Raw genomic sequence first — 10,831 nt, forward strand, 5'->3', positions numbered from 1 at the left:
TCTCGCTTCATTGTATTTCTCATTCAGTTTGTTGTTCTTTGTTCTGTTTTTTTTTTTTTTTTTCTTGTGGTGTCTAACTCTTTTTGCCCCCTTTTGGAAGTTTTCTTGGCAAAGTTACTGGACTGGTTTGCTATTTCTTCTCCAGCTCATGTGAAAGATAAAGAAACTGAGATAAACAGGTGAAGTGACTTGCTCAGGGTCACAAGGCTAGTATGTGTCTGAGACAGTATTTGAACTCAAGAAGGGGAGTCTTCCCTCTTCTTGGCTCCAGGCTCAGCACCAGACACCACCGCACCAACACTAAATTGAAGGTTTTCTACAAAGTGATTTCTCAAGTCCCTTCCAATTCTGGGTTTCTGTGATCTGATGCCCTATACTGTATGGGCTTGACGCCTTTTGCCAAATTTCCTGACTCATAGTGGCTCAGTCTGCGTGCATGAGGTAGAAGGGCCAAGAGCTATGTGTGGGATAAGCCCCAAAGAGAGGGGGGGAAAAACAAATAAATAGCACTCCATAAAACAGCTCCCTGTCCATAAAAGTGGCATTGTTTTTGCTTCAAGTCAACTCTCAATCATCTGTCACACTAATCAGGGGCCAGGGAGGGGCCGTGACTGATGCCGTTTGGAATTCAAAATCCTTTATATCTGGCTTTGGGATGTGGGATCTGCCTTTTTGGGGGCATCACGTTTCCCTTCTTAATCATGTTCAGTCCAGGTTTATATTAAGAAGGCACTGGCATTTCATAAACCAACCAGAGATGGAGGGGCCTTTTTCTGACCCTAGCAACTAGGACTTCCCCTGGACAAAATTAATTTGTTTGTTTTTTATATATTGTATGTTTGTATGTACAAACATACAATATATAAAAACCAAACAAATGTATGTGTGCGTGTGTATATATAGATATGTATTTATATATCTATATATATATCTATACACACACACACATATATGTGTGTTTGTGTGTGTTTGTATCTGCTTGTAAATATGCATATGCATATATCCTACCATATCATTATTACATTATTGTATTACATTTTATTATATTAATATATAAATCTTATATGTTTATAATTATTATATCACTTACATTATATTTTATTATATAATATATTATATATTACATGATATAGAATATAATATTATATCACACATTATATTATATTATATATTACAATTTAATATACTAACTATACTAATATTTACAATATTAATATATATATATAATGTTATATTCTATTCTTTCATATCATATAATGCTATCATGTATTAGCACGTACCGCTCACATAGAAAGTATTTAATAAATACTTGTTGATTTGGCCATACACTTAAATATATATGGATGTGCGTGTGTATGTATGTGTTTATATGCATGTGTGTGTATATGTGTCCAAGCTGTCTCCCCCAACAGAATGGTAGCTAGACTGTGACCTTTTTGCCTCTGTACCTGCAGGACCTAATTTAATGCTCAGCCTAGTCCTAGGGCTAAAGTCTGGATCTGTGATTTTATTGGAATAAAAACCTCTCCCAGAAGAGGAAGCTTCTTCTACCAATGCAGAACCACCCAGTTCCTTAGAAGTCAGAAAGGTTAAAAGGGTCACATAATCAGTGTATATCAGAGGCTAGATCTGGGCCCATACCACATTGCCTGTCTGACACACAGTAGGTGTTTTACCAATAAGTGTTTGATAGAGGAAGGAGGAAGAAGTTGGGGTGAGTAGTGGCCAGGAGATGGAGAATACAAGGATAAACATTATTGACTGAGGATAGTCCCTAAAGTAGGTAAGCCAGGAGTGGAAAGTTGAGAGTTGTGTGCTTCTTTTTTACCCTGGTGGAGTTCCCAGTATGTTTGCCAAGGCTGACTCATTTCTCATCTTCACCAGCACCAGCCCAGCCCTCACACCTCTGGAGGTCTCTCAGCTTCACCCCATTAGATTTGCTAATGTGTCATCAGCTATTTTGTCTTTAAATGAATTTTCAGAGAGGCTGAGGAAATGGTAGGGTGAATGTTTTCACAAGCTACAAACTTGCCAAATGAAGATGAAAATGATAGGCTAGGGATCTTGTTGAGTGATTCCAGGTAAAAACTTTTCCCTGGGATTTTCCTTGGGCATGGCTATTGCTCTAGTTGAAGATTTATCACTGGATTCAGTTTTAGGGAATTTGCATAGGTGAGTTTCACTGGTTTTCACATATTTTCCTGGCAATCTCTATTCACTCAATGGGATTCAATAGTGATTATTAAAATTAAATGAATAAAAAATTTTGAAAAATTAAAAAACACAATGTGATAAAGAGCTGGTTTAAAAGCTAATAAAACCTGGATTCAGTTTCTGTCTCTCACATCTAATATCTGCGTGACCTTGGGAAATCATATCATCTCTCTAATTTAATGATAATTTAATATCTGTAGGATTCTATGATAAAGTAAGTTTCCTTTCCAGTAGTTCCTTATATAATGAAATCACAGGAAGGGACCAAATACAAGGCCCTGTAGAAAGTACTGGGATTACACAAATAAACAAATGAATGTATAAAAGTTCCTGCTCTCTAGAAGCTTAGGTTCTCTCCACCATCACCTACCCCTCTTTTGGGGGGTTATTTATTTATTTATGTATTTATTTTCTAATAATAACATTTTATTTTTCAAAATACATGCAAAAATAATTTTCAACATTCACCCTTGCAAAACCTTGTGTTCCAAATTTTTCTCCTTCTGTCCCTTCTTTCCCCTCTTCCCTAGACAACAAGTAATCCAGTATAGGTTAAACATGTGTAATTCTTCTATACATATTTCCACATTTATCATGCTGCTCAAGAAAAATCAAATCAAAAGAGAAAAAATGAGAAAGAAAAAACAAGGAAGCAAAAAAAATATATAAAAAGATGAAAATCTCCATAGTCTCTCTGGACAGATATGGCTCTCTCCATCACAAGTCTATTGGAATTGGCCTGAAAATTTGTTGAAAAAGCCCATCACATAATCTTGTTGGTATGTACATTGTTCTCTTGGTTCTGCTCATTTCACTTAGCATTGATTCATATAAGTCTCTCCAGCTCTTTCTGAAATCATCCCTCTAATTGTTTCTATAGATAAAAACAATATTCCATAACATTCATATACCATAACTTATTCAATCATTCCCCAACTGATGGGCATCCACTCAGTTTCCAATTCCTTGCCACTACAAAAAGGGCTGTAGAAGCTTAAATTCTAATGAAGGATGCAACATGTTTACATGTAGTCATGTCATTATTATGCTCAATATATACTAGTAGCTCCCTATGATCTCTAGCATCAAATATAATCCTCTGTCACTTAAAGTCCTTGACAATCCAGTTTCAACCTACATTATCAGGCTTATTATATATTGCTCACCTTCGTGCGTTCTTCAGTTCAGCCCAGTTGACCTTAATGATGTTCCACATTCTTGACACTCCATTTTCCATCTTTGCCTTGTTATAGGTTCCCTTTCTTGGAAGACACTTCTTTCTCATATCTGCCTTTTAAAATCCATATTTTCCCTCAAAGAAAGCCTCCTGCATGAAGTCTTCCTGGTTCCCCTATCTCTCCCAGCTATTATCGCCTCCCATCCCCAATGTCTTTTTATTCATTTTTTTAAATATCTCTTATAAAAGAAAAGCAGTATAGTCTAGAGACTAGAGATAGCATACATCTCAGAATGAGAAGATCTGATATTTTTGTAATTACATTTCAATATAATTCATTTCCTTTAAATCTAGATATTTTGTTTTTTATGCATTTAAGAAATTAGTTGGAGAAAGTAGACTGTCTACTAGAGGAGCCCATGACACCCAAAAAAAAAGGTTTAAAACTTCTTGAATAAAGTGAAAAGGGAAGAGAACCCAGGACAGTAACTTGGGGGACTCTCTATTATTAGTGGGTGTGACATGGCATTATTGGTTGTTTTCCTTTGTTCTTGTTTCCATCACCAGTACTTTTTATTCATTTTTAAATATCTCTTATAAAAGAAAAGCAGTATAACCTAGGACTTAGAAAGAGAAAGCATACATCTCAGAATAAGGAGATCTGATATTTTTTGTAATTACATTTCAATATAGTTCATTTCCTTGTAAATCTAGGTATTTTGTTTTTTATGCATTTAAAACAAATTACTTTGAGAAAGTAGACTGTCTACTAGAGGGGTCCATAATACCAAAAAAGGTTAAAAAACTCCTTGGATAAAGTGAAAAGGGAAGAGGACTTGGGAGTTCCTCTATAGCTAGTGGGTGTGACATGGCATTATTAGTTGTTTTCCTTCATTTGTGAAGAGATCCGAAATGACATCACTATGTTAGGGTCAAGTTAGTATCTAGCTGATTAATAGGAGCTCCAAACACTCTGGCACAGGTCGGACACAAAAAGTCCCTATGAACATTTGGGATGGCTTCTCTAGTTTTTCATATTTTGGTTTCCTTTGGTCTGATTCAATTTTGCTTTGCTCATAGAGCACAGCACCTTCTCTGATGAGGGCACTTCATGCTGGGTGACCAGTGTCTCCCATGTCATATAATCAATTCTAAAGTTCTTAAGAGAGACCTTAGGAGTGTCCTTGTATCATGTTTCTGACCCACCATGTGAATGCTTGCCATATGTGAGTTCTCCATAAAATAGTCTTCTTGGCAAGCATACATTTAGCATTCAAATGATGTAGCCAGCCCAATGGAGTTGGATTGCTTGGCAGTTTAGTTTGAGAAAGAGCCTAGTTGTCTGTGTATTTTATCCTGCCACATGATCTTCAGAATCTTCCTAAGATAATTTAAATGGAAGTGATTCGGTTTTCTGGTACAGTGCTGGTAAAGTGTCCAGGTTTAACAGACAAACAACAATGAGATCAGTACCCTGATCTCTATAGACCTTTAGTTTGGTAGTCAGTCTAATAATATCTTTTCTCTCCCACACTTTTTTTTAGAGTCTCCCAAAGACTGAACCAGCTCTGGCATTGCATGTGTCAACCTTATTATCTTCTTCTTCTTCTTTTTTTTTTTTTTTTTTTTTTTTTTGAGGCTGGGGTTAAGTGACTTGCCCAGGGTCACACAGCTAGGAAGTGTTAAGTGTCTGAGACCAGATTTGAATGAGGGTCCTCCTGAATTCAGGGCTGGTGCTCTATCCACTGTACCACCTAGCTGCCCTGTCAACCTTATTATCAATGTGTACACCCTGGAAAGTATACTGCGAAGGTAAGTGAACTTAGCCACAGCATTCAAAATTTTTCCATTTGCTATAGCTGATGGTTCCACGTGGATGATGCAGTGCTGGCTGTTGGATAAGAAGAAACAGTCAGGCAGCTAAGTGAAGAAACTGGTGAGAGTAGTACCAGGTAATGCAGGGAAGAAGAGAATACCTAGGAAAAAAGGGCAATTGACATTGGTAGTCACCCTAATTCTGAAGTCAAGAAGGATAAGGATTGTAAAAGACCATGAGATTTGGCAATTAAGAGATCACAATATAGAAAGCAGTTTGAATGATGATGTTGAAAGCTAGACTAAAAGAGAGGTTAGAAGAGTGAGAAAAGAGGAAGTAGAGGTGTCAGGTGTAAGGATATAGCTACAGGAGACAAGGAAGAGAGAAGATGGCCAATGGAGGGAAAGAACCTGGGAAAAAACTGAAGGGTGGAGGGATTGGAGGTCACAGGGAAGACAAAGAGCAAGGGTAAGGGTTGTAAGACAGTGGGAAAAGTGGAATTATTAAAAAAAAAAAAGCCCTAATCAGATAAAGGAATACAAGATTTCAATTGCACAGAAGAGCTTGATGGGTGATGGCACCATTTCTTGCCTGTAGCTAGAATGAAGGAGTAGATAATGGGAACTGAAGAGCCTGAAAATAAACTCGGATATTTGAGGGGGTATCAATATGAGTTGAAGTCTTTCAGTATGAATGCAGAAGAGAAAGACCATGAACTAGATAGTGTATTCACTAAAGAAAGAGAATGTCCTAGAATTGACAGATGTTTGTTAACATCTTTATCAGGATTAGTTGACAAATTTAGATTATGTGAATATAAAAGGATAAAAGGTTACTGAGTGATGAAAATAGAAGGAGTTTCCCAACTCCCCTCTCCTGACCAGTGGTGGGTATGAAAGTTGAAGAAGAACTGGAGAAGGTCTCGATAAAGGGTCATTAGGAAGGAGCCAGATTTTAGTGAGGACTAGAAGATGGAAGAAATGAGAAGTGAAGAGATTTAAGATAAAGAGACATTTGTCAGTTTTGAAGTGGCTATTCCCAATTTTTTTCCTGATAGAAAAGAGGCTTCTTCTTCCGGCCAGAGAAGATTTGCCCTGATCTGAGAGGCAAAGTTTATTAGTACTCCACCACATATGCAGAGATTATTCATATTGTTCAAATTTATTTAACTGGTCTGTTCCTTCTAGCATAAGCCCAAAGAATGATCAGTGGGTCATCCGGACAGTTGTTTTCATGTTTAGAAACAGAGCTGGCCAGTTGTGGAAAGAGGAGCAGAAATATGAAGTAGTTATCGAGGCTTTCCAGAAAGGACAAAAGGTTACTCTTTGTGAAGGCTTTCTTGGTGCTAGCTTGGTGTCCTTTGGGAAGAGTATTTTTCTTCCTTATCTTAGGACAAAGAAGACTCACTTTTTTTTTTTCATTATAATCATTTTGAAAAGTTTGACTTAACTCAGGAGAGATAATCACATCATCCTTTGTAATGAGAATTAGGGTTGTCTCCCTCTGTTTAGAGGAAAATCACTGTGGCTGTGATTTTCCATAATGCATCATTCACTTAATGTGAACTCTGATCTATGACTTTGTCCAACTTATTTCTTGACTCTTTTGGGTATAGAACTAAAAAGGAGACTTCAAACCCACCTTTTCTTAGGCCAAAGGTTCCATCTTTGCTCAAGGGAACATTCTATTAGGTGTAGAGAGGAGTCACTGGAGGAAAAGGACATCAATAGAATTTTTTTTTTTTTGATGAGGCAATTGGGGTTAAGTGACTTGCCCAGGATCACACAATCAATAGAATATTTTAAAGAGAAATTGCCACATATATCACTAGGGGCTCTACCCATGTTTTCTACTAATGTCTACAATGTTTTATTCAAACTGGGTATGTTTAGAGTTTTAATTCTAACAACTTTAATTCTGAATGTTTGCCAACAAAAAAACTAATACTCTGTAGACCAGATTGGGAAACTTGGATATGCGCCTGGGATACATACAACTTAGCAAAACTCACTGCATATTACAATGAAAAGAGAAATCTCTGGGCACTGGAATAATTTCCATCCTGAAAACTTTGGTCAGTGTCCTCAGGCACATCTGAACATTGGCATTAATCTCTCATTAATTGGAAAATGAATAAATAGTGGTGTATTAATGTAATTGGATATTATTACAACATCAGAAACGATGGGCATAAAAGGAAGCCAAGATGGCAGAGAACAGGCTGAGACCCAGCTGAACTTTCCCCTCCACAGAGTTTTAAAATAATCCTTCTAATCAAATTTTGGAGCAATAGGGCCAGCAAAATGTCAGAGAAGACATTCTTTTAGCCAAAGGCAACTTAGAAGGTTACTAGAAGTCTTTGATGCTGCAGTAGGTGCCAGCCTGGAGCACAGAGGTGACAGCACAGATGCAAGCCTTGAAGGTGGCTGCAGTAACTCTGGGAGATTTTAGCCCAGAGAAGATAAGGGGATGAGATAACTGGTCAAAAAGAAATTTCAGGGGACCCTTTGCTGGCACTGGGTGCAGCTGGTGCTAATTGGCAACTATATTGTCCATATGCAGTTTTGGGTTACAGTTTCAGTGTAGAAAGGAGGACTTATGATCTGTCACAAGGGATAAGGGGACATAGAGACAATTCCATGATAGAGAGGAACATTATCACTCATGGCTGCAGAAGAGTGTATAGCTGGGTTATAGTTCCAGGGTCAAGAGGAACACTAGTGCTTACAGCTGGAGGGGAGCAGGGTCCCTTCCTAGCTAAAGATCAGAATTGCAGATCATACCACACTGGAAGTACTAAAGACCTATAGAACACCCAAGCTACCTCTAAAAGCAGTAGCATGTAAAAGCTTGAAGCTTGGAACAGTCTTTTTCCCCTGAAGTAAGTAGAGTCCAACTTTAACATAAAGCTGCAAGTCAAAAAAATAGGCTAGGAAAATGAGCAAACAATAATGACACCAACAAAACAATGTGATTACAAAAAACTATTATGGTGACAGGGAAGATCAAGACTCAAACTCAGAAGAAGATTATGTAAAAACAATTACAAACAAAGGCTCCCAAGTCAAAGAGCTTCTCTGATCAATATATGACCAAAGAAAATTCCAAAGTACTCATGGTGAAAAAAATGCTTCTGGAGAGAGAACTGGTAAACTCTGAGTACAAACTGAAGTATAATTTTCTTTCTTTATTTGTTTTGCTTTTTCTTTTTGTGATATGGCTAATTTTGCATGATTTCATGTGTATAAACGATATTATATTGCTTGCTTTCTTAGCAGATGTGAAATTCTGGAAGGAAGGAGAAAATTTAGAAATTTTTTTTTTAAAGAATGTTAAACAATAAATTTTATTTCATCTATTTATTTATTTATTTTCAACAATAAATTTTAAAAAGAAACTATTGACAAAGTATTCAGAGAAACTTAGGGAGACTTTGGCAAACTTATTTGGAGCAAAGTTAACAAACCTTGAACAATTTATCCAATTTCTATGATAACATAAAGGGAAATTCCAATGAAAAACTTCAGAATTCTGAGTAATGTATTGAGCAGTTGTAAATTCAAGAAAGTAACAATGAAGTCCCCTGACTTGTATCAGAGGCTATGTACTCTGGCTGTGGAATGAGCAAGCATTACCAGATGCAGACTGTGTGTTGGTCTGCTCTTCTTGATTGCACTTTGTTACAAGTGAAGGTTCTATTAGAGGCAGAGTGAAAATCATTTTGAAGTAAAAGTGATGAGAGAAAAAGAGTAACAAAAGGAATACAATGTAGTAACTACTCTTGAGGGATTGTAGTGTCTTTCTTTTAAAAACTCAAGCTCCAATTGTAGGCATTGTCCTCCCACTCTTGGCCACTATTTTCTTTTTCTTTCTTTTTTTTTTTCTTTTCTTTTCTTTTCTTTTCTTTTCTTTTCTCTTCTTTTCACTTCTTTTCTTTTCTTTTCTTTCCTTCCTTCCTTCCTTCCTTCCTTCCTTCCTTCCTTCGTTCCTTCCTTCCTTCCTTCGTTCCTTCCTTCCTTCCTTCCTTCCTTCCTTCGTTCCTTCCTTCCTTCCTTCCTTCCTTCCTTCCTTCCTTCCTTCCTTCCTTCCTTCCTTCCTTCCTTCCTTCCTTCTTTCCTTCCTTCCTTCCTTCCTCCCTCCTTCCCTCCCTCCCTACTTCCCTCTATCCTTCCCTCTCTCTCTTTCTCTCTCTCTCTCTCTCTCTCTCTCTCTCTCTCTCTCTCTCTCTCTCTCTCTCTCTCTCTCTCTCTCTCTCTCCTTTCTAACAAATTAACATCACTTAGTTTTCATACTTTTAAGATATAATAAGAGGTACAATCACTCTCCCTCAATATTTTAATGTAAAAGTCTCCCCTCTACCATCTTGCCCTCTGGAGAGAATGGTTTTAGACATAATGCAGTTTTCATATATATATATTTTGTCTCACTAAGTTCATGTCCAAATGTGGCATCTATTGTGCTGGATGAGTTAATGTCTCAGTTACTACTGGGCGAGTTTTTAATGGTCACTTAAAGCTAGATGGGATAAATGCATCAGGTCATTAAAATTCAAAAAGGAAACTCAGTAGACTATAAGTTCCTTGAGAGCAATGTTTTAAATTTTGACTTTATATCCCCAAATCCATGCAATAATGCCTTGTGCTTAGGTACTTAATAAATGCTTGTTGGATTGGATTGCTTTAGGATTCTGAGAACTTTGTAAGACTCCTGCCAGAGATGTAGTACACCTAACAGGGATTAGTAGGATTGGAGTTTGCCTGAAAAACATACCTATGAAATGATGTAAAGAGAAGTAGGCAGAATCAGAAAAAACAATAAACAAAATGAACAATTACAACAGAAATGGAAAAAAACAAAACAAACAAAAACAAAACTGAACTCTATGTAATCATAATGATTAAAAGAGTAAGCCCTAAAGAAGTCTTTTTTTTAAATGGCCCCTTTTCCCTTCTTTTTTTTTTTTTTTTCCTTTTTTCTTGCTGAGGGCAATTGGGATTAAGTGACTTGCCTAGGGTCCACACAGCTAGGAAGTCTGAGACCAGATTTGAATTCAAGGTCCTCTTGATTTCAGGGCTGGTGCTTTATTCACTGTACCAACTAACTGCCACCCCACCCCACCCATCCCCTTCTTTATGGAGGTCTTTATTACAGATATTTTCAGACTTGTTAAATATATCGGTTGGATTTTTCCTTTTTTAAAATTCTCATTACAACATGTCAACTCATTGGGTGGTTGAGATGGAAAGGTATATGCATGAAAGAATGAATGAAAAAGAATTTATTAAGAGTTTACTTATGTCAAGAATCTGGGAATACAAAAAAAAAAAAATGCTCCAGTCCTCTACTGTCAAAGAGATCAGTCCTTTAATTAGGAGAGATAACAGAAAATTCAGCTACCAAGAAGATAGAAAGGTCAGAAGTCCTAAAGGTGCAGTGGTGGAATTCAGAGGACTTAGGTTACTTAAATGCTGCAAACATGGAGGTATAGATGAAGAAAAGGTAAAAAACAAACAAGAAAAAAAATTAAAATAAAAAATGAATGAATTGGCCCAAGACTTGTAAATATAATTAAAGTGTTTTCAATTGAAAAGAAAAGAAGAAAATTTACTCTTTCTCTCTCCTAA

This window comes from Sminthopsis crassicaudata, chromosome 6, assembly GCF_048593235.1.
Source record: "Sminthopsis crassicaudata isolate SCR6 chromosome 6, ASM4859323v1, whole genome shotgun sequence".
In the NCBI taxonomy this organism is placed as follows: domain Eukaryota; kingdom Metazoa; phylum Chordata; class Mammalia; order Dasyuromorphia; family Dasyuridae; genus Sminthopsis; species Sminthopsis crassicaudata.